The sequence below is a fragment of the Rhinatrema bivittatum genome, chromosome 1 (assembly GCF_901001135.1).
Source record: "Rhinatrema bivittatum chromosome 1, aRhiBiv1.1, whole genome shotgun sequence".
In the NCBI taxonomy this organism is placed as follows: domain Eukaryota; kingdom Metazoa; phylum Chordata; class Amphibia; order Gymnophiona; family Rhinatrematidae; genus Rhinatrema; species Rhinatrema bivittatum.
The window spans coordinates 151,364,422-151,388,778 of record NC_042615.1 but is presented as its reverse complement, the minus strand read 5'-3'; the positions used below and the strand labels follow the sequence as shown (position 1 = coordinate 151,388,778).

At 41.5% G+C, this 24,357-nt stretch overlaps 1 protein-coding gene across 3 annotated transcripts in view; it reads right to left on the bottom strand.

The window, feature by feature from the left end:
- Nucleotides 1-24,357, bottom strand: part of YIPF7 (Yip1 domain family member 7) — a 177,891-nt gene that overhangs the window by 73,831 nt on the left and 79,703 nt on the right. The gene's annotated exons all lie outside the window — the stretch shown is intronic.

The window sequence follows — 24,357 nt, the reverse complement described above, 5'->3', positions numbered from 1 at the left end:
TCAGATGGGATATTAAACCTTTTTGAATTAGGGTCCTTTTTATGATATAGTAAAGAGTAATATTGAAACTAATATTCAAAAAAATGCTAAGCTCATAAATTTTGGCACCTAATGTAGGTGCCAAAATCAGTAATAAGCACTTAAATTACTTCTCTGCCCTAACTCCACCCCTGTATCTGCACACTTTTAGTCTCCTAAATTTACGAGCCTGAGGTCAAAAAACGAAGGGTTAGACCCCTAACTTTTGGAGTTAGACCCCTAAATTAGTCCTTTAGAACATTTACTAAGGCTAGTTCCTAACTTTAGTGTCCTAATTGCAATAGGCTCCTAAATTTAGGAGCCTAAAAAGTGTTTACAGGAGCAGGGTTAGGGCTGAGAAACACAATTAGGACCTTAACACCCATTTTCAGAACTAGCACCTAACTTAGGGGGTCATTTACTAAGCATTTTTCCCATACATATAGAATAGAAGAAAACCTATAGTAAATAGGACCTTTAGACAGTATAGTCTATATTAATGAGTTATCTGAACAAATTGCAACTTTGCACCTGGTATATAGCAAACTGATAGCGGTGGAAGATTTTAACATTCATATTGATGATGCTGCTTCTAATTATGCAAGGGAATTTTTATCTCAACTGGCACGATTGATTATGTTCAAAGACTAGATGTACCAATGCACACAGCAGGGCATATTTTAGATTTATTAATTCATCACAAATCATTAGCTCAATATGTATCTGAACCTTTTTTAAAGGATTTTATATGCTCTGATCATAGTCTGATTTTGTCTAAAACGAATGAACAGAAGGCACAAGGTTGTTGCCTGAGCAAAGAGTTAAAAAGAGGGTGCGGTCAACTGTGAACACAGAATTGTTCACTAGGGAGTTGAAACCGTTTGCAATAATCTTGCCCCCAATATAGATGATATAAATGCTGGAGCATTATGTGAGTCATGGATTGATACCCTATGCAGTATTTATGATAAAGTGCACTGGTAAGAAAAATTGTCAAAATGCCTATGAAAAAGGAAATCATGGTAAAAATTTGTAACCTATCATTAAAATCATCATTGTACCTGAAGACTGGAGGATAGCTAATGTAACCCTTTATTTAAAAAGGGCTCCAGGGGCGATCCGGGAAACTACAGACCGGTTAGCCTGACTTCAGTGCCAGGAAAAATAGTGGAAAGTGTTCTAAACATCAAAATCACAGAACACATAGAAAGACATAGTTTAATGGAACAGCAAGTCAGCATGGCTCTACCCAGGGCAAGTCTTGCCTCATAAATCTGCTTCACTTTTTTGAAGGAGTTAATAAACATGTGGATAAAGGTGAACCGGTAGATGTAGTGTACTTGGATTTTCAGAAGGCGTTTGACAAAGTTCCTCATGAGAGGCTTCTAGGAAAAGTAAAAAGTCATGGGATAGGTGGCGATGTCCTTTCATGGATTACAAACTGGCTAAAAGACAGGAAACAGAGAGTAATTAAATGGACAATTTTCTCAGTGGAAGGGAGGGGGCAGTGGAGTGCCTCAAGGATCTGTATTGGGACCCTTACTTTTCAATATATTTATAAATGATCTCGAAAGAAATATGACGAGTGAGATCAAATTTGCAGATGATACAAAATTGTTCAGAGTAGTTAAATCACAAGCAGACTGTGATAAATTGCAGGAAGACCTTGTGAGACTGGAAAATTGGGCATCAAAATGGTAGATGAAATTTAATGTGGATAAATGCAAGGTGATGCATATAGGGAAAAATAACCCATGCTATAGTTACACAATGTTAGGTTCCATAATAGGTGCTACAACCCAAGAAAGAGATCTAGGCGTCATAGTGGATAACACATTGAAATCGTCAGTTCAGTGTGCTGCAGCAATCAAAAAAGCAAACAGAATGTTGGGAATTATTAGAAAGGGAATGGTGAATAAAACGGAAAATGTCATAATGCCTCTGTATCGCTCCATGGTGAGACCGCACCTTGAATACTGTGTACAATTCTGGTCGCCGAATCTCAAAAAAGATATAATTGCGATGGAGAAGGTACAGAGAAGGGCTAGCAAAATAAGGGGAATGGAACAGCTCCCCTATGAGGAAAGACTAAAGAGGTTAGGACTTTTCAGCTTGGAGAAGAGTCAGCTGAGGGGGAATATGATAGAGGTGTTTAAAATAATGAGAGGTCTAGAATAGGTAGATGTGAATCGGTTATTTACTCTTTCGGATAATAGAAAGACTAGGGGGCACTCCATGAAGTTAGCATGTGGCACACTTAAAACTAATCAGAGAAAGTTCTTTTTCACTCAACGTACAATTAAACTGTGGAATTTGTTGCCAGAGGATGTGGTTAGTGCAGTTAGTATAGCTGTGTTTAAAAAAGGATTGGATAAGTTCTTGGAGGAGAAGTCCATTACCTGCTATTAATTAAGTTGACTTAGAAAATAGCCACTGCTATTACTAGTAACGGTAACATGGAATAGTTTTTGGGTATTTGCCAGGTTCTTATGGCCTGGATTGGCCACTGTTGGAAACAGGATGCTGGGCTTGATGGACCCTTGGTCTGACCCAGTATGGCATGTTCTTATGCTTCAACATAAACAAATAGGGCTGGATTTTAGAAGGGTAATGTGTACCGAGCCTATTTTAAAAAGGCCCGATGACGCGTGTAAAACCCCGGGACATGTGTAAGTCCCTGGGCTTTATAAAAGGGGGGAGCGGAGTGGTCCGGGGCCGGAGGCCTCCGAAAGAGTGGCCATTGCCGCTGTGTCAGAGGATCGTGTGCCAGCAGTCTGCCGGCATGCGCAACTTGTACCTGCCGGCGGAAAAAATTTAAGACAAAGGACAGGGGGAGAAAGGTTAGGGGGAAGGTCAGATTAGGGGGAAGGGAACGGGGGAAGGCAGCGCGGCTCAGCACGCGCAAGGTGCACAATTGTGCACCCCCTTGCGCGCGCCGACCCAGGATTTTATAACATGTGCATGCCTATGCGTGCATGTTATAAAACCGGGCGTACATGTGCGCGCACCGGGTAGCACGCACACATGTGCACCAGCGTGCAACTTTTTAAAATCTACCCTATACTGTGTAAATTGGAAAGAAAATGGAGGAAGACTAGAGATGTGACCACGAAGAATCAGTACATGCAATAGTATACTCATATAAAAAGTCTAGTAATTATAAAAAGAAAAATCTAATTCTATTAGAATTGAAAATGTCCTAAATACACCAGCAGAACTTTTCTATTTTGATAATCAAGAACATTTTCCCAATTGTGAAGCATTAAGTGAATATTTTAAGAATAAAGTTGCTCAGTACAGGCCCAAATGGGAACTGTCTCTACGGTAGATCTGTTTCCCATGTTAAAGTTAGAACGCAATCTAAGGTGGACAGAATTTCAGAGGATTTCTTTAAGTGAAATGACATCAGTGATTAATGGTCTTCCTTCTATCTTTTCAGTTTTAGATCCTTGCCTTTTGGTTTTATAGCAATTACAAAAGATATCTCACATAATGTGATCCATCAAATTGCCAATAAATCCTTCATAGAAGGCAGTTTTCCTATGTGTCTTAAACAAGCAACTATAAGACACTACAAAAAATATTTTAATTCTTGATGTCATCACGAATTATAGACCAATATCAAGTATTCCTATTTTAGGAAACAGAGTGGAAAAGTGTGTTATTATTCAATTAGAAGATTATTTAGATGAATATAAAATATTAGACGCTCAGCAATATGGCTTCAGAAAAATGCATGGTAGAAATACTTCACTCTTCACTTTATTGACTTTTTTACATCATGAGTTAGATAAAAGCATGTCAAAGGTATTGGTTCAACTAGACTTAACAGCAGCATTTGATACTGTAAAGCATGCTTTATAGTTGAACTGCCTAGTGCAGATTGGAATTGATGGTTCAGGGCTTTCCTGGCTTCATTCATATTTGAGAGATAGACAGCAGCAGGTAGAGCTAAGTGATGATTTTCTACTTGGAAATGCATTGAAACAGGAGTGCTACATGGTTCAGTTCTGTCTTCTGTGATGTTCATCAATATCTACTTGGCTCCCCACTCCACTGCTCTGAGATGATTGGGAGTGGTGCATTACATGTATGTATAAATAAACATGTGGATTAAGGTAAGCCAGTTGATATAGTGTATCTGGATTTCCAGAAAGCATTTGACAAAGTTTCTCATGACAGACTACCTAAGAAATTAAAAAGTTATGGGATAGGGTGCAGTGTTCTATTGTAGACTGCCAATTGGTTAAAAGATAGAAAACAGAGAGTAGGGCTAAATGGTAAATTTTCCCAATGGAGAAACGTGAATAGTGGAGTGCCCCAGGGATCTGTTCTGCGATCATTCCTTTTATTATATTTATAAATGGCCTGGAAATGGGAACAAGCAGCGAGGTGATCAAATTTGGTAATGACACAAAATTATTCAAAGTTGTTAAATCACAAGAGGATTGTGACATATTGCAAGAGGACATTGCAAAACTGGGAGTCTGGGCATTCAAATGGTAAATTAAATTTAATGTGGACAAGTGAAGAGTGATGCACTTAGGGAAAAGTAACCCAAAATATGGCTACACAATGCAAGGTTCCACATTAGGAGTTACCACTCAGGAAAACGATCTATACGTTGAAATCTTCTGCACAGTGTGTAGCAACAGCTAAGAAAGCAAATAGAATGCTAGAGATTATTAGAAAAGGAATGGATAATAAAACACCTCTGTATTGCTCCATGGTGCAACCTCATTTTGAGTTTTGTGTGCAATTCTGGTCACCACATCTCAAAAACGATATGGCAGAATTAGAAAAGGTACAGAGAAGGGCAACCAAAATGATAAAGGGGATGGAACAATTCCCCTATGAAGAAAGACTAAAGAGGTTAGGACTCTTCAGCTTGGAGAAGAGATGGCTGAAGGGAGATATGATAGAGGTCTTTAAAATAATGAGTGGAATGGAACGAGTAAACAATCAGTTGTTTACTCTTTTGAAAAGTACAAAGACCAGGAATCACACAATAACGTTACTAGGTAATACATTTAAAACTAATGAGAGAAAATATTTTTCACTGAACACATAATTAAGCTCTGGAATTGTGGTGAAAGCTAATAGTGTAGATGTGTTTAAAAAAGTTTGGACAAGTTCCTGAAGAAAAGTCCACCACTATTAAAGTAGAGTTGCAGAAATCCACTGCTTATCGGTGGAATGAGGAGCATGGAATATATCTACCCCCTTGGAATCCTGCTAGATACTTGTGACCTGGATTGGCCATTGTTGGAACTTGAAAACAGGATACTGAGCTTGATGAATCCTTGGTCTAACCCAATATTTATTTATTTATATGCAATTTTGTGTGCCCTGCATAAATGGCTCCCTCACAATCATGGATTTACAATGCTGTATGAAGGAAATAGAAGATTGGTTAAGAAAAAATATTTAGCCCTGAATGTTGCTAAGTAAACAGATACCATCAGATGTAAAGATGATACTTCCTTATGCTGGAATCCTGTTAGAAGTCACTATTGAGACAATTAATCTTGGAGTCATTATTGACTCAAAATTGACCATGGTGTCTCAAATCAAACAGGTACTGAAAAAGACTTTTTACAAATGAAGAATGTGTATGCCCTTGAGGTCATTGTTAAAGATAGAGCTATTTTGATCTGATCTGAAGTCACTATTGTTCAGTCATTTGGACAACTGCAATAGTTTATATTTTGGGCTTCCAAAAAAGCACTTTAAAGCTTTACAGCTATTGCAACATGCAACGGTACAAATGTTAAATGGAATGAAGGTGACGGGGCATATCACTCCTGTGCTTGTGAGGCAACATTGGTTCACTGTATGTTAGAGAGTGCAGTTTATAGCTAGCAGTATTTAAGTTGTTGCAAACTACTAATTGCTGTAATTTGGCTGGTGTTCTGCAGACATATGCCCCTGGCAGAACCTTACGATCACAAGATACAAATTTGCTAAATGTACCATCTCTGAGGGAATATAAATTGCAAACTACAGAAACTACTGCTTTTCCATCTATTGCTCCTACATTATGGAATGCATGTCCTAGAGAGATACGATTAATTAGTGATGTTAGATTGTATAGAAAGTAAGTTAAAGCTTTTAATTTTAATGAAGAATACAATAGGTGAATAATGGTTCTTTTATTGTTTTTACTATGTTTGTTAATTTTAATCTGCACCGATAACCATGTGGAGATAGCAGACTGTAGATGCCAAATAAATAAAATAAATAAAACTAGTCAAATGAACAGCAGTCCTAAATTTTAGGAACCAAAACTTATGCAAATTTTCTGCTGAAAACTTAGGAGCCTAGCTTTGCTAAAAACAGGGGCAAATTTAGGCCTGGATTTTCAATCTTCGCAGCGTTTTCTGAATCTCGTGGTAGCGGGAGGGCGAAGTGGGGGGACGGGCCTGCGAAAGCCAGCAGCGATTGCACCACCGCGGTGTTATTGCTGCCCGCTTTCGCACCCAATAGCGCCACCGTAAAAGGTGGCGCTATTGGGTTCGCTACTGGCGGCGATAAGGGGTCTTAACTTTTCGCCACTAGCAAAGTTTCTGCGGCATCCACCCCAATGCCGCCCCGACTCCTCCTCTTCCGGTCCCGACGCCGCCCTGACTCCACCCCTATCTAGCTATTGCACGCGAAAAGGGACTTTTTGCTCGCGATAGGGATAGAAAATGACCCCTTAGGCAGCTAACTTAGGCCTAGATTCATCATTCTGCTATAAATATAATGCCCTAACATATGCGATAGCAACCACATTGCAACGTTTAAAATTTAAATTAGGGAAAGGGGAGGGGTTAGTAAAAAAAAATGGTTCTGGTACCACTGTAGGCTATAATATTTGAGACATTATCACCAGCAGTAGTGCTAGAAATAACACCACTTTTTACGATGGCACTATGGGGACAATAGTGTGCACCGTGTCACAACTGTGGTGGGTGAAAACTCACCACTGTGATGTGGCCGGGTGCACACTATCGCCCCCCCCCCCCCCCCCCCTCACCACTTTTTTTTCTTCATGGTTCATCATTCTGCTTTATTTATAAATGATGAGATAAAAGGGGTGGGACGATAGTGTGCATCCAACAAGCTGCCCAAGGGAGGTCTCAGTGGGCCTGCAATGGAGCCCAATAAGTCACGAACTGAGTGAGAACTTGGCAGGGCCGCGACAGAGCCCAACCCGATGCGACCCAAAGAAAGGCCTATAGGCTTGACAGAAGGATGCATCTGATGGTTGCAGGGCCTCTTTCTCCCACTTCCCCTCTGACAGTAACCTGCATGTATACATGAAAGAGAGAGAGCCTGAATATGTGCATGAAAGTGAGCACCTGCATATGTATGTGAGAGAGTGCACCTGCATGTCTGTCCAAGAGCACCTGCATGTATACATGAAAGAGAGAGAACCTGCAAGTGTGCATGAAAGTGAGCACCTGCATATGTATGTGAGAGAGTGCACCTACATGTCTGTATGAGAGCATCTGCATGTGTGCATGAGGGAGTGAGAGCCTGCATGTGTGTATGAGAGAGAGAGAGAGTCTGCATATGTGTAAGGAAGGTGAACCCTTGAGCCGACACAAGGTGGTTCCAAGGGCGAGAGCTCAACAGGACCTTCACCTATACCAGCCCATGTTGCCTGCAGGTTGAGCCCTTGGGCGCCGGGGCTGGCAGGACTTAGGTGCAGGTCTCTCAGACAGCAGGTGGAAGACAGGACAAACGTGCCAAGGGTCGAGACAGGCAGCAGGCTACAGGAGATAGAGGCCAAGCTGAGGTCTGGGCAGGCAGCAGACGAGCAGGGACAGTGGACCAGACTGAAGATCAGGGCAGGCAGCGGACAAGCAGGGACAGTGGACCAGGCTAGAGCAGGAGCAGGAGTCAGAAGAATCACAGGAATGCGGGGTCAGTATGCAGACAACATGCACTCACCAGGAGCTGGACCTGTTGCCGAGGCAAGGAGGAAGTGGCAAGGCAGGGATTTTATACCTGCCTTGCCTGATGTCGTCATCTCGGCCTGCGGAGAACTTTCCCACTATTGGCCCTTTAAATTGAGTCCATGCATGCACGCCTAGGGAGACTGGGGATGCAGAGGCGTCGGCGTCATTGGGGCACCTCGAGCAGGCCGCAATGGCAACTAATCACGCCGGGAGGCGGCAGCGGTGGGAGGATGCTGGAGCGGGCTTCCTGTCCGCGCAGGTGAGGAGATCCGGCTCGACTCCCCGAGAGCCGGGGTGCCTAACATATGTGTGTGAGAGCCTGCATGTGTATAAAAAAGAGAGTGCCTATGTGTATGTGTAAAGGAGAGAGAGAGGCGGGGGATAAAGATTGTGTGGCTTTCTTCACCCAAATCCACAACAATCTCTGGGAAATCAAAAGATGCTAAGTATTTATTTATTTATTTAATGGTATGGAGAGCTGGAGATTTGTTAATTATTTAATTTTTTATTTTACATTTTGGAGTGTTATTTCATGTGTCTGCTGTTTTGAAATATTTTATTAGTGTTTGGGAAATATTAGAACAAATTTATGTGACTTTTTAAATCATAAGGGGCCCAATATTGAAGATGGTCATTTAAGTTACTTGGTAAGATATAACTTATCCCGCTAAATTATATGGTATATTCAGCGGCCAAGCTATGTCGCTGAATATACGCATATATATTTGTGCTTAGCCTTATCAGTTGTAACCATCTAACGTAGCTGGTAAACTTATGCAGCTAAGACAAAATATTGCTACTTAGTTGCATAAGTTATGTGGCTAAGATCCTCCATCCACTGCCCACCCACAACTTATGCAGTTAACTTTTTAGCCATATAAGGGACTTATATGGCTAAACAGCAGCCACTAAATGTAAGCACATATTCTGCAGTCACTACCTAACCACATAAGTCTTACTTATCCGGCTAAGTAGCACTGAACGCGCTTTGCATATTGAGCCCCCATGTTTGTCAGCTTTTTAAATATATTCTTTCTTTTCATGGTTTTAATATTATGAATGATGTTTTACATCTCTTGATTTTATTACTTGATGTTTTGTGAGGAGTGATTGTTTCTGTTTTTCCATTGCTGTACTGCATAATACAGTCAGGCTTGTGGTTACCAAAGCATGTTTGTGAGCGAGAGAGAACGAGTGAGCCAATGAGCATATGTTTGAGCAAGAGGGCTATTTAAGCCAGTGGGCCTGTGTGTGAGTATAAAAGAGCTATTGAGCCAGTGAGCATGTGTGTGACACAGTGAGCATATCTGTGAGAGAAAGCATGTGGCCAGCGAGCATGTATGAGAGACAGCGTGTGATCAAGTGAGCATGTGTGTGAGAGAGAATATAAGGGAGTTTGCATGAGAATGAACATGTGTGTTAGAGAGAAGAAAATTGTGCATATCTCCCACCCATTACTAATCCATGACAATCCCAAGGTGACTGGAATATAAAGTTCCCAGGTACAGAGAATTATTTTAGCTTTAATTTTAATTATTGAGTGTTTGCTGTGTCTACTATTTTGAAATATTTTATCGATGTTTGGGAAATTAAAAAAACAATGTTAAATGTTTGTAATCATTGGATGTTCTTTTCATCAGCTGTTTTGAAATATTTATTCTTTTTATGAGTTTGGTTTTACTATTATGATTTATGCTTTATATTTCTTGATGTTATTGTTTGATGTTTAGTGAGGAAGGATATTTGTTTTTCCATTCTACAGAGTCTGGCTTGTTGCAGTTTCCAGTTCAGTTTTTGTCTGGATGTTTCTACTTATACTTTATTATCTCTTCATTTTGTATTTGGTGAGGGTCTGTCTGTGTTCTACATGCGAGACTAAGGTGAGGAATTCTGTTAAGCTGACTTGAGGGTGGCCCAACCGATTTGTTTACTCGCTGCTGGTCTAGAGTATGCTCTATTTCTTAGTTATTTAGAAAAAAATGTGAAACTTATTTTGGAGATATTTGGGCTTAATTCTGCCAGGTTTCAGAATTGACATGGCAGGTTGATGCATGTGCTGCAGAGAAAGTACCCAAGGGAGTCAGATACCCTGTGGACCAGTTTTGAAAAAATCCTCCGGGCTGATATTTTCCTGCAATCCACCCCTGATCACCTAGATAAGATTTTAGAGAATGCTCGGGAGGAGCTGGCTCTCGTAGTACATGTTAATACCAATAACATAAAGTGCAGGAGAGAGATTCTGGAGGCTCAATTTAGGCTCTTAAGTATAAAATTAAAATCCAGAACATTCAGGGTTGCTTTTTTAGAAATGCTCTCTGTTCCACACTCAAGTCCCCAGAGGCAGGCTAAGCAGCAGAGTTTGGAACTGGGGAATATACTGAGGAATGGGGAGCCTATTCTGATGGGAGCAGAACCAGACTATTGCCACTAATTTTTTAAAAGGCAAGAGTAGCCTTTAAACTAGAACATGAGGGAAACAAGACATTCATTCAACAGCACACAGTTTGGAGGGAGGTGTTTTTAAAGAATACTGGTAAACCAAATAATTTACAATATCTTGATATAGAGGTGATTTCAAAAGCTAAAAAAGCCTACATATATTTAAATACAGAGCCAGCAGATAAAAATGACTCCTACCCTCCTGCACCATCTGGTCATAAGCAGGCTCTGGGTACATATAAATCTAGAAATACAAATAAACCTGTTTAAAATGTCTCTTTGTGATTGTCATAGGACTGGAGAGTTAGAATGTATGGTGCTAAAGGAAGGTATAGACATAATAGGCATCTCTGAGACCTGGTGGAAGGAAGATAACCAATGGGATACTGTGATACCAGGGTATAAATTATATCATATGACAGAGCAGATAAAATTGGTGGCATGGTGGGACTATGGGTTAAGGATGGCATAGAGTCAACAAGGATAAAAGCCTTGCAAAAAACAAACTGCACTTTGGGATCCTTATGGATAAAAATTCTAGAGGTAAAAGGGAAGAGTATAGTAGTGGGTATATTTTACCACCCACTTGTCAACAATGATCAAACAGACTGTAAAATGCTAACAGAGATTAGACTGCCTAGTTAAATGGGTAACATAATAATAATGGGAGATTTAAATTATCCAAGTATTGATTGCATAAATGTCACATCAGGACATTCAAGGGAGGCAAAATTCTTAGATGCCATTGGTGAATGCTTCATGCAGTAGCTGGTCATGGAACCAACAAGATGGGGGAACTATATTAAATCTAGTTTGCAGTGGAACACAAGACTTAGTACAAAAGATAAAGGTGCTGGATCTCTTGGCAACAATGATCATAACATAATTGAATTTAACATAATCTCTGGAAGACAAATACTAAGGAAAACTACTGAAGTAGTATAAACTTATAAAAAGGGAGACTATGATAAAATGAGGAAATTTGCTAGAAACAAACTGAAAGGAATGATTCACAAGGTTAAATCATGCAGAATGAGTGGAAGTTGTTTAAAATTACATTTTTGAGGCCCAAACAAAATGTATTCAGTGCATTAAAAAAGGTCAAAGGAAAGCCTAGCAACTGCTGGCATGGTTCAGTAGTGAGGAAAGGCAATTAAAGTCAAAAGGGAATCATAGAAAGAAGACTTAAATTGTCACGATTCAGCCTGCAGCAGAGATCATCAGTGAGCCACACTCACAGCCACTCTAGTTGACCCCATAGGGCAGCGACTCCGGGCCTACTTCACCCAACCTGTCCATTCCCTCGGTATCTCTTCATCGAGTCATCTCAGATCCTTAACCTGGCCATCCTTGCCATTCTATTCTGCCTTGCAGGCCTATCTTGCCCTCCTGTCTTGTGGCCTACCTTGACTTCCTTCCTTGCTCTATGGCATTCTAGGCCTACCTGCCTTGCTTTGGGCCCTTCCAGGACTTCTGGCCTTGCTCTGTGACCTTTCAGGCCCACCTGTCATGCTCAAAGCTCTCTTAGGCTTTCCTGTCCTATCTTGCAGTCTTCTGACCTTCATTGTTTGTCTAACTAGCCTTGTGCCCTGTTTGGGCCATTTTGTTTCCTGTAGCCTGTTCTAGTCCTGTCCTTGTCCAGCCCTTGTCTAGTCCTGTCTATGTCCAGTCCTGTCCATGTCCAGCCCTTGTCTTGCCCTGCTCAGTCCAGTCCCTTGTATTTTATCCTAGGCCCTGCCTTTGATTCCAGCCTTACTTCTAGCCCTGCCTGTATCCAGTTAACAGCTCCTAGCTCTACCATGTTCCCGCTCCCAGCCTGTACCGTTTTCCAGCTCCCAGCCTGTGACATGTTCCAGCACCAGCCATGCTTCCAGATAAGTTCTGAATCCAAGGGCTCAACCTGCAGAAGGTGGCTGCTCTGTATTTAGGGGTGCTATTAGATACCGAGTTCACACACATCCTCAGCTGCAAACTGTGGTAAAGAAGGGTTTCTTTAAATTATGGAAATTTTGGAGATTAAAATATGTACTTGATAGGAATGTCTTTAGCACAATGATGCAAGCTTTTGTGCTATCTTGCTTAGATTATTGCAATTCCCTGTTGTGTGTGCATTGCTGCTGCTCAGTTGATTGTTGGCTTCTGATATCTGCTCACATTTCTCCAGTTTTAAAAGAGCTATATTAGCTCCCTGTTGAGTCGTGGATTTGTTTTAAAATTTTAATACTTGTACACCAGATTCTATATGGTGAATGTCATATGAATATATGAATGAACATTCTGATATACTGGTATTGTTCACAATAAAGCTTACATTCTATTAGTCAAGTTATTAACGATTCCTGGTGCTAAAGAGACGCGCTTACAGCAAACCTCTCATTGTGCTTTTTCTCCATTAGGAATGCAATTGGTTACTGACTATCAATGTTTTAGAAAGAAACAGAAAACTTTTCTTTTTATACTGCTTTTAAATTATATGATGCGTATGATGTTGGTTTTTGGATAATTGCTTATGAAGTTTGTTCATTATAACTCTATTAGTACTGCTTGTACGATTGCAGTTTCAGATTATTGTGAGCCTCTTCAAACAGTATTTTGGTAATGAATTGTAGAATAAGTACTTGTAAAGAAAGAAAGAAAGATCCAGTCCAGCCTGCAGCCTGCCTGTCCTGTGACAGAAATGAGGAAATTAGAGAGCATAAGCACTGGCAAATTTGCTATAAATAAATAGCTAATCAGGCTAAGAGAAAATTTGAAAATAAGCTTGCCAGAGAAGTCAAAACAAGAAATAAAATGTACATTTGAAGCAAAAACCTGTGAAGGAGTCATTTTGGCCACTAGATGACCGAGAGTTAAAAGAAGGGCTCATGGAAGACAAGGAAATAGCTGAAAAACTAAATGAATTCAGTGCCTGTGTCTTTACCGAGGAGGATTTTGGGGGCATACCCACATTGGAAACATTTTTTGATGAAGACGCTGAGTGACTAAACAAAATCACTGTGAAACTGGAGGATGAAGTAAATAAGATTGACAGACTAAAGAATAACAAATCACCTCGACTGGATGGTATTCACCAAGTGTTCTGAAAGAACTCAAACATGAAATTACAAACTTGTTTTTGGTGATTTGCAACATATCATTTAAAACATCCATGGGACTAGAAGACTTGAAGATGGCTAATGAGATGCCAAGTTTTAAAAACAGCTGAATTGGTGACTTGAGAAACTATAGACCAGTGAGCCTGATTTCAGTACTGGGCAAAATGGTAGAAGCTATTCTTAAAAACAAAATTTCTAATCACACAGGTAGACATAGTTTAATGGGCGAGAGTCAACATGGTTTTTGCAGAGGGGAATCTTGCTTTACCAATTGACTAGATTTTTTTTTAAATGTAAATAAACATGCAGATAAAAGTGAGTTGTTATAGTGTATTTGGATTTTCAAAAGGTACAAAGAAGGGCAACAAAAATAACTGAATAGAAAAGCTCCCTTATGGAGAAAGGCTTAACAGATTTTAGGGTTCTTTAGTTTGGAAAAGAGACGATTGAGTTGGGATATGATGAAGATTTATAAAATCATGAGTGGGATGGAACGGGTAAATAGGAAAAGGTTAGTTACCCTTTCAAATAACACTAGAACTAGGGGACACTTCGTAAAGCTAGCAACCAGTAGATTTAGAACAAATTATAGGAAATATTTATTCACCTAGCACACTATAAAACTATGGAATCTGTGCCGCCGGAACATTTCAGCTTCGTTTTTCCTGGCTGGTAAGCCTTTGACGTATTACCTGGTAATTGGTTCCTGGACTGCAGGAGGAGGGCTCATCCCTGCATAAAAAGATCTGCTGGAGCGGCGTTGAGCTGCCGCCGGAACATTTCAGCTTCGTTTTTCCTGGCTGGTAAGCCTTTGACGTATTACCTGGTAATTGGTTCCTGGACTGCAGGAGGAGGGCTCATCCCTGCATAAAAAGATCTGCTGGAGCGGCGCAACGCTGCCGCCGGTGCACGCCTAAGCCGCGCGCGCCGAAGGGGCGCGCGCGGCTTTGGCCGGCTTAGGCCGGAGAAGGCGGGAGAAGGCCAGGACTTGTTATTGATTAGAAGTCTGATCTTCGTAAGGTATTTACCAGCTATTTTTCTTAAATTAATCCGGCGGTCACACAGAGATACACATCCTAGACTTTTGAGGTAATTGTCGATTTGGTGCTTTTCTTCGCGAACTTGAATGATGCCCCACACCAAAAGAAAAGCAAGAGTTAAAGAATTAACCTCAACTCCACTCCCAGGTGTACATCAGACAAGTATAGAAGAAAGTTTCAAAAGGTCCTCAACCTCGGGGATGGCTGCAGGGGGATTCAATGCGGAGCTAGAATTGACCCCCAAGCCTATCGAAATATCATTAAGCCCCGGGGCTCCCGAAAGACCTGTATCTCCGCAAACCAGGTATATGGTAACATCTGTAATCCCTTCAGACCTCATTAACCAGAGGAGCTCAGAAAAAACAACTGAGTCTCCGGTGGGCCTAGTGGAAAAAGGCTCCAGGTTAATGGAGGAATCAAGGGATAATATACCTGATATGGAGGACACTATGGGGGAAGGGGAGGGTGAAATTCAAGTATTAACTGCAAGAGATTTTTCTTTAAAAGAAATTGGTGAAATGATTGTACAAATGCATAAATCTATAAATAACATGTCACATAAAATCCAGCAAGCATTACAAATGAACCATGAAGTAGAACGGAAGGTGGGAAAAATAGAAGAATTAAAATTGTAAAAGAGAAGGTAGATAAAAACAGTGAGGTTCAAACTAACTTAATAAAATCTGAGAAAATATGCCTTGATAGAATAGAGAGTATCGAAAATCAAACAAGAAGTACAAATTTAAGATTTTTAAATTTTCCAAAGATAAATCTTATTTCCTCATTAGATTTGTTCCGTAGTTATTTAAAAAATGTACTAAAATATACAGATTCCTCTATTCCCGCAGTATCGAGGATATATTATCTTCCTGTTTATACTGATCAAGGATTAAATATTCCAAAAGAAGAAATGGGATCAGAGATTAGCTTAACAGACATATTGGAAAAATCCTTTGAGGTAAATATCTCACAAAGAGCAACATTATTAGTCCAATTCGTGTTCTTGACAGAGAGAGATGCAATTCTGAGGTCCTTTTTTAGGAACCAGGATAAAAAGTTTTATGGGCAAAGTATAAAAATATTTCCGGATATAGCCCGAGTAACACAACTCCGTAGAAAAAGGTTTCTAGGGATGAGAGTAGAGGCTATACAGAAGGGGGCCAAGTTCATCTTAAGATACCCTTGTCAGTGCATAATCACTTACCAAGATTCACGCTATATTTTTAATTATCCAGAGCAGTTAAGGGAATACTTGAATTCACACCCCTAATTATGCCCTATAGGTAGGGAAGTTAGATAGAATAATTGAGGGTCAGACAATTATTTTCCTATTGTTTATTTCTTTGATTAGTTGCTCCACTAATATAGATGTGCATTTCTATTTTCTTTGCATAATGATTGTTGGAATAATTTATTTTGGATTTCTTTGTTGAAGATAAATTTGTATTTCACATGGAGAATTTACATTTAAATGGTGGATCTTAACTGTATGTAAAGTTGAAATTCAATAAAAATATTAATTATAAAACTATGGAATCTGTTTTCTGAGGATGTGATCAGGACAACTAACATAGTGGGGTTCAAAAGAGTTCCTGAAGAAAAAGTCCATAAGCAGTTATAAGCAGGTAGACTTTGGAAAATAAGCACTCATCCCTGGAAGTAAGATACAAGAAATAGATCAACTATTACGGATCTGCTGGGTACTTATGACCTGGACTGGTCATTGTTGGAAACAGGATGCTGGGCTCGATGGACCTTGGTCTGACCCAGCATGGCACTTCTTATGTTCCCCTTGAGCTCTTCATACCACATTTGGTGCCACTTTGTCCCTTCCATGCTGCCTGGAGAAGGTCATGCCACTGTTGTTGGTGCCATTTGCCGCCCTTTTGGAGCATTGGGATGTTCTGGCTAGTCTTGCTGCTTTTTTCTTCTCATACTGCTTTGCAGAATTCCTGCCACTGCTCTTACCATTTTACCCCATTACGGTTCTTTTGGCTATCCATGCTACTTATGGTGTCAAGTTGACACAATTGTGGTGCTTGGAGTGCACTTCACCCCCTTCTGATCTCGTCTACCCACAAGTTTCGTTAGAATTGATTAGAAAACCCCAATTTGGGAGTCCAAAATAGGCTGCATTGCTTCCCTCATTGATGTTAATGGGACATGAATGAATAAATAAGACAAAAAAAATGTTTTTTTCATTTGAAATAAATTGAATGAAAGGCTGTTACCTAGAAAACAAATAAATGAACTGAAACAAATTCAAGGGCAAAGACAACAAGTAAGGTTGCATAACCAGAAATTTCAATTTGAGAATCCTGAATCAAAGTAGTGAGATTATCTAAAGGATTAATTTGCAAGGAGGAATTATCAGGAGATAGAGAAACCTGCCTTGGTGACAGCTTTAGTAATGGGTGGAATAGAAGACTGAGGAACTTTAAGGACCTCAGTATAAAACTTCCTGAGCAAGTCAATTGAGGATACAGAAACAGATTTAGGAAAATGTAATATTCTCAAATGCAATCATATAGAATAATTCTCTAAAAAAGCTTCTAATCTACATTGACAAACTTCTTGACCCTTCACCAAGGTCACATGAATTTTAAACAAAGTTTCACATTTCTGTTCCAGAAGGAAAATACGCTGTGAAGTAGCCTTTAAAACCTTGTCTTGCCCAGAAATCTGATCTTGAATTTGAGCAATAGTGGTAGCTAAATTGTCAAATCTAGTCCCTAACGATTGTTCCAATCCCTTGATCACAAACCAGAGTGACTCCATAGTGATCTGCTCAGGTCTCCCAGAAGAACTAACAGGCTACAAATTACCAAGAGTAAGAAATCCAGTAAGAATCTGGGGTGATGATGAAGCTGGAACTCCCCCCACAGAAGAATCATCCAAAGCATTTTGTACAAGTTCCTGATTTACCTGAAAACCAGACAGAGGTGCAGGCTCTAGTACAGGTGGTGAACGGAGGTCAGGGCTGAGAGAGATGGAATTCGTAGAAACGACAGGAAGACTCCTGCCTAGCTGATCCAGTCCTGAAGGAGTGCTCAAGCTCGAAGGTTGGAAAAATCCCAGAATGATCAATTGGGACATCGAAGAGGGAACTGAAGGATCGGGGGGGGGGGGGGGGGGGGGGGAACGGACGGACGACAACAAACAGATCAATTTCTTTTTCTTCCCCATAAGACCTTATGGGAAAACAACCAAAAGAAGTGAATATAAAGAGGAGAGCACTTACTTGAAAAAAAATCCACAAAGGCAAAGAATATTCCAAAGATACAATTGTCCAAAAAAACTAAACAAGCTGCGTTCACCTTAGGCAGTGTGCTGGTGGCGGTTGCGCATCACAGCACATCGAAATTTAAAGTCCTTCCTGATGTCCTGGGAAGATGACATCAGACGCTCTGGACAGTCAGGGAACAAGGTTGTAGCAGGCACCGGGCAGATGAGGGCTCAGGCAACAGAGTGATACAGTGCTCTCCTTTCAGTCCCCTTCATGTTCCCAATAATTAAACCTAGTGCTTGCCCACATGTAAATGAGGGTACATCATATGCAAATGAAGCTTTACAGAATCCATGGTAAATAGTGATATGTAGCCTTCCACTCGTTATTTACCATGGGCTCAGTAAAGGCAAACACTTAACACCTGCCTTGGACCAAGTGTTAAACTTTTGATTATTCATGCTGTATCCCAAATTTCCCTATGCTAACCAGCCCTTTCACGCTGGGTCAGTTGGCATATGGGATTTTCTCTCCTCCCTAACCAAAGTGAAGAAAAAGTGTCCCCTGCCCAAGCACCATCAAATCCCCATCCCAATAGTAAATAGCTCCCCAATAGGAAGTAATACCTCCCAATTGTCAGAACCCCCCCCTAAATTCACAGAATCCACTCAATAGTCAGTAATTCTCCTCCTGCATAGTCAGTAACCTTCCCATAGGCAGTGATACTCCCCTCCCACCCCTCATGCAAATGTACAGAAAAGAACTCATTAATATTAAAAAGGCTTAATGTGTGAATCATGATAAACCTTGTTACGCCATGGAAAATTATCTATGCCTCAAAAGGATAAACTGAGCACCTACTGAAGCCCTTAGGATTTTCCTTGGGATCCCTAAAAGGGCAGCTTGCCCCAAGTGACAGATATACCCACTCTTTTCCTCCTCCCCCTCTCACAGATTCCAAACACTCCTCCTGGCACTTACCCCCTCTCTCCAACAGATTTCCCCCCAGGAACTCTACCCCCTGGCTACAAACTCCCCCACTAAATACTCAAAAAAATGCTGCCTCCTCCATGTCCCCCTCCCCTTCTTTAACTAAAAAGCCTCTGGCTCCCCCTTAGACAGAAGCAGCCCCCAGTTGCTCCTGCTCCGCCGTGGGATAAGTTGAAATGGTGCTGACTGACCCAAGCTTTCACTTTGTCACTCACAAACAGAACAAAGGGGAGCCTCGGGTCAGCCAACATCATTTGGAATTTTGTATTCATAGAGAGGGACCGGGCTTCTGTTGAGAAGAGAGGAAATCTCCAGGAGGGCAAGTTTTGTTGTGGGTGGGGGGGGGGGGGGGGGGGAGGGGTGTTCAGACTGTGAAGTGGTGGTGCATGAAAGGTTATAATATGTGGGGAAAGAGGAGCTAGCTGTCCCTGTAAAGACCGTAGCCTTGGGGAACTGGGAATTCATGCTCCCATGTCTGGTAGCATATAGATGTTACCACTGTAGGTAACGTCTATCTGTTGCTAGCCAAAAGAATACAGGATTTACTAAAATCTGGTACTCACTGTAGTTTAGCAAATCCAGCAATAAATAAACAGGTTCATTTTTCAAAAACACAGTGTGGCCTTATTGCAGGCGTTAGGGCCTTATCACGTGTGACAACGCCCTACCGGACGCTATACCGGCTGCATCACAGCGGTATTATTAAATTAGGGGAAGGGGAGGAGTGTGGGTGGGGTTATGGCCCAGCAACGCTGTGGGCGATAATGTTTTCCACATTATCACCAGCAGCACTGCAGGAAATAACACCGCACCCGGCCACAACCATGGCAGGCAAAAATGCACCACCATGATGCAGACAGCGGCACAATTTTGTGTCCCCCCCCCCCATTTTTTTTTACCAAGGCTTATCATTCTGCTATAAATATAGTTATAAATATTGCAGAATGATAAATCTAGCTATTATTTTGTTAAAATTGTGCTTTAACACATGGTGTTAACACACTTTAGTAAATAAGGCCCTCAGTATGCAATAAGTGTATGCAAATGCAAACGTTTTCACACAATATTTTAGAAAACCTCTTTTTTGAATGCCATCTAAACACCACTGTTTAATGCATGAAACTTTTTAAGTATCCAATTTTAGCAAGAGTTAGCAAGCACCCTTTATTGAATAAACCTCTCTGTCTGCTGTGCTGCAGGTTTCTTCTTTGTGTGTGTAAGTAATACATGTAGGCCTTGAGTTCTGGAGTGCACCTGCATTATTTACACTTTCTGACTTTCCTCATTCACTCTGAGTGGCACAAAAGTGTGCAGACAACAGACAAGAGCCCTTCAGTTACACAAGACCTGGAGACTAGACTTTTCAAGTATTGAATGTATTCTTGTGTGGAATATGAGGAGACGAGTTAAAACCTCAGGAGAAACAAAAGAATTACAGATAGATAGAAGTGTTTTTATTACACTTAGGTATTTGAGTCCCTCCTTTTAGTTGTATTCATTTATTTATTTTCAAGATTTGTCATAGACATATAATAGAGGAAGCTCTTTAGTAAACTGGTGCAGTGGAGAACTCTTGCCTGACACTTTATTCCCATTCCAGTAAGTAGATTTGGAAACTATTGTGAAAAGGAGTTTTCTGAGTCATTGTTGTGGAGGACTGTTTGGGGGGGGGGGGGGGGGTGATAAAAATACAGCCTGTGCTCTTCTCAAAACAATCTGCTTCACAAAGACTTTCATGCTCCCCAGAAAACTGACTTGGTTCAAGTAATGCATAACAAAACCAAAAATAACAAAGGCGCTGTATGCCACTGTCTGAAGAAATGGAAGCAAATGTTCTTTTCAGGAGCGCACCATGCAATAGAATGTAATCAGTGAATCAGACTGATGGGTTCCTCTGCCATACTTCACATGCTGCACATGTTCACTTTTGTAGAGTTGTTTTTATCCTAGGGGACTACACATCTTTTTTATTTAAATTAGAGAAATATCATGCCTGACCTTATTGAAATCATTTTCACTCTGCCTATCCTCCTGCTTTTTTTTTTTTTCCTGTAATAAAGGGGAAAATTGTCCTTGGGGAACATCTGTCACCTTTTTATTGTCCATGAAAATTTTTATTTTTTTTTTTGTGGTTTTTGGAGTGTTCACTCTTGCTCCTGACTGGTTTAAAAGCATGTTGGTTTAAAATCAGCCATTGGCAGTCTGGCCCATTTAACAGATGTCCTATTGTCTCATGGGTAGGATTTCCAACTGGCTCTATGTCCAGTCCAGTCCTATTTTTATCCTACTGCATGCAGGGAGTTGTGATTTCTTAGGCAAATCAATGGGACGATCAGAGCTGCAAGTCCCTACATGTAATAGGGTAAAACCAGGACTGAATTAGCCTGTTCCTTATAATATAGATCTAAATTAAAAAGTGATACAATATCTCACAATAACTATAATCCTAACACAAGAGAAAGAAAGAGTGTGCCAAAATAGTTAAAATGACACCAGTTTCACACAAAATGTTCTGTATACACATATGTATAATAGGGTTGTCAGCAAGCCTGTGATTATTTGGTCTTAAAAAGATTACCCAGTCTTCTCAATCATTCCCCCAATCTAAATGTACTTAAAAGGTGAATTTAAAAGCCTAGCATGCGCCAAAACCAGGAGATACGTGCACAAGTTGGGCCGGCCCATGCCGAGCAGATTTTAAAAGCCACCTGTGCACGTGCCTATCTCCCGCTACGTGCACAAATGAAACATTTCTAAAAAGGGGCTGGGTGTGGGCGCTCCTGGATTTCAACTTCAAATCGACCCATAAATATTTATGCGCATAGGTGCGTGCCGGCTTCCCCTGCCACGTAACTTTACTTCTGCTATTTATTTACGATTTTTATATACCGATGTTCATTTCAAAAAGAGATATCACATCGGTTTACAATAAGGTACAATAGGTAATTCACTATCCCCTAAAAGGGCTTACAATCTAAAATTTTTGTACCTGAGGCTAAGAGATTACAAAAATAAAACCATCAAAATCAAAGTTCTTAACAATTAAGCAAAAGGTATAACAAGGAGCATATTAAAGAAATAACACAAAGGTTGCACGAAGGGGTGCTTGCTTGGTGCCTTTCAAACTGCCCGGCTCTGTTTGCGATGATGTCAGGGGAGGGGGCGGGTCTCAGAATCATGGTTTTCCCCATAGAAATCTCTTCTCAGTTTCAAAGATAGGTATGGAGGATGTGTAAGTGATAAATTAAAGATTAATAGATCGGCAGGGTTTTGAGGGTCGGGGCTAAAAGAGGAGAAGGGAAGCTATTAAACTAGAGTAGGAAGAGTATTCAAAGTTACTGAGATGCTAATTAATAGCTACCGAAGGAGAGATGTGTTCCATTTGCTTTGATGAGTTTACAAAGGATTTGTTATGACCGTCGGTCGCAGTCGGCTGCAACCGACTCAACTCACGTCATGTGTTGCCCTGCTCTCCTCTCTGGGTCAACTCACAGCTGGGGCTAGCCGCTACCGCCGTATATCTCCAGGTTCTCAAGATTTCTCGTGGCAGCCGGGATGCCACCGACCACCACGCCAACACCGGGCCTTCCTAGGTGCGCGCACGCGCCACCAGACCTACCTTTAAACGCCCAATGGCGGGAACCTCAGAGACATCCCCAACTGATGATATCATGAGGTTGGGATTCATAAGCACCTCCCTTGGCCCATGCTAGTTGACTTGGCAACGAGTTCCTTCTCCTACTGGTGCTTGCTCCTGTCTCCTCGGACCCGTGGGTCCTGCCTTGGATTCTCCTGCAGCTCTGGACTCTGGCTCGGGTACCCGCTCCTCAGGGGCCTGCTTGAGCTCCAGTTGGAGGCCTCGTCTCCAGCCTTCCCCACTCCTCGGGGTAGCCCTTGCGCCTCGCAGAGGTCCTGCCTGCCAGCTTCCTCGCTCCTCGGGGATTGCCCCTCGAACTACCTTACTGCCTTGGAGACTCTACTTGCGCTCCTCGGAGCAGTGCCTACACCAATGTCTGTACTCTTTGCTTCCCTGCTCCTCGGGGCAGTGCCTACGTTCTACACCAGAGACTGTACTCTGAGCTTCCCCGCTCCTTGGGGCAGTGCCTACGTTCTACACCAGAGACTGTACTCTGAGCTTCCCCGCTCCTTGGGGCAATGCCTACGTTCTACACCAGAGACTGTACTCTGTGCCTCCCCGCTCCTTGGGGCAGTGTCTACGTTTCTGTACCAGAGATTCCACAGTGAGCAGCCCTGCTCCTCGGGGCAGCTTAGGTCACTACTTCGGAGATTAGACTCTGGTTTCCCCGCTCCTCGGGTCAGCCTCTGTCATCATACCAGAGCCTCTATCTCTACGCTGTCTCGCCCCTCGACAGTCTCCGCTGCACTTCTCCAGAAGTTCCTGTCTTGCGCTACCCGTTCCTCGAGGACTGTCTAGCGCTCCTCTGTCGGAGGCTCCAACTCTGGTACTTGAGTCTCCAGTTCTACCTGAGTACTGGGTGTTCCCCCCCCCCCCCCCCCCGAACTATGTCTCTTGCCCCGCTCCTCGGGACACCTCAAAGTATTCTCTCTACAAGTCCCTGCGATCACGTGGCTGTGACGCAGGACGTTCTATCTCTCTACCATGTCCCCTGCTCAGCTGACCTCACCTCCCGATGGTGAGGGAGCTTTACATTTAACATGCTTTTTGTTTGCCCTTGGATGGCCAGAAACAAAAAAAAAAAAGTTTGAATATGGATAATTCCCAGAACATAAGATATGCCATGCTGAGTAGGACCAAAGGAACATTAAGCCTAGCATCTGTTTCTGACAGTGGCCAATCCAGGTCATTAGGAAGTACCTGGCAGATCCCAAAGAGTAGATCATTTCTTGCTGTCCAGTCCCAGGGCTAAGCGATAGTTCTCCCATAGCTTACCTGCTTGTTTATGTACTTTTTCTTCAGGAATTTGGCTAAACTGTTTTTAAACTCAGCTATGCTAGATGCCTTGACCACATCCTCTAGCAACAAATTTCATAGCTAAATTGTAAGTGAAAAAGTACTCACCTCCATTTGTTTTTAAATCAGTTATCTGCTAGTTTCATGGAGTGTCCCCCCAATCCTAGTACTATTTGAAACGGTCAATAACCATCCCCTATTTACTTGTTCCATCCTAATCCATCATTTTATAATCTTCTAGCATATGCCTTCTCAGGCATCAGTTCTCCAAGATGAAGAGCCGTAAGCAGTTTAGCCTTTCTTTACAAGGTAAACTTTCCATCCCCTTACACGTTTTTGTTGCCTTTCTCTGTACATTTTCTAATTCAGCTATATCTTGTACTCCACTTTGGACCATTTTATTGAAGACAGCAAAATAGAAATACTTAAAAAAAAAAATTAGATAGATAAATGTGATTTCTTGAGATGGGGTGATCAGAACTGCACATGATATGCAAGATGGGGGTCGCACGATAGATGTATACAGGGGCATTATGAAAGTTACAGTTTTATTCTCCGTTCCTTTTTAAATAATTCCTAACATTCTATTTTCATTTTTAACAGCTGCAGCACAGTGAGCCTGGGGTTTTCAATGTATTCTATTCAGTGGCTCCAAAATCCCTTTGCTGGG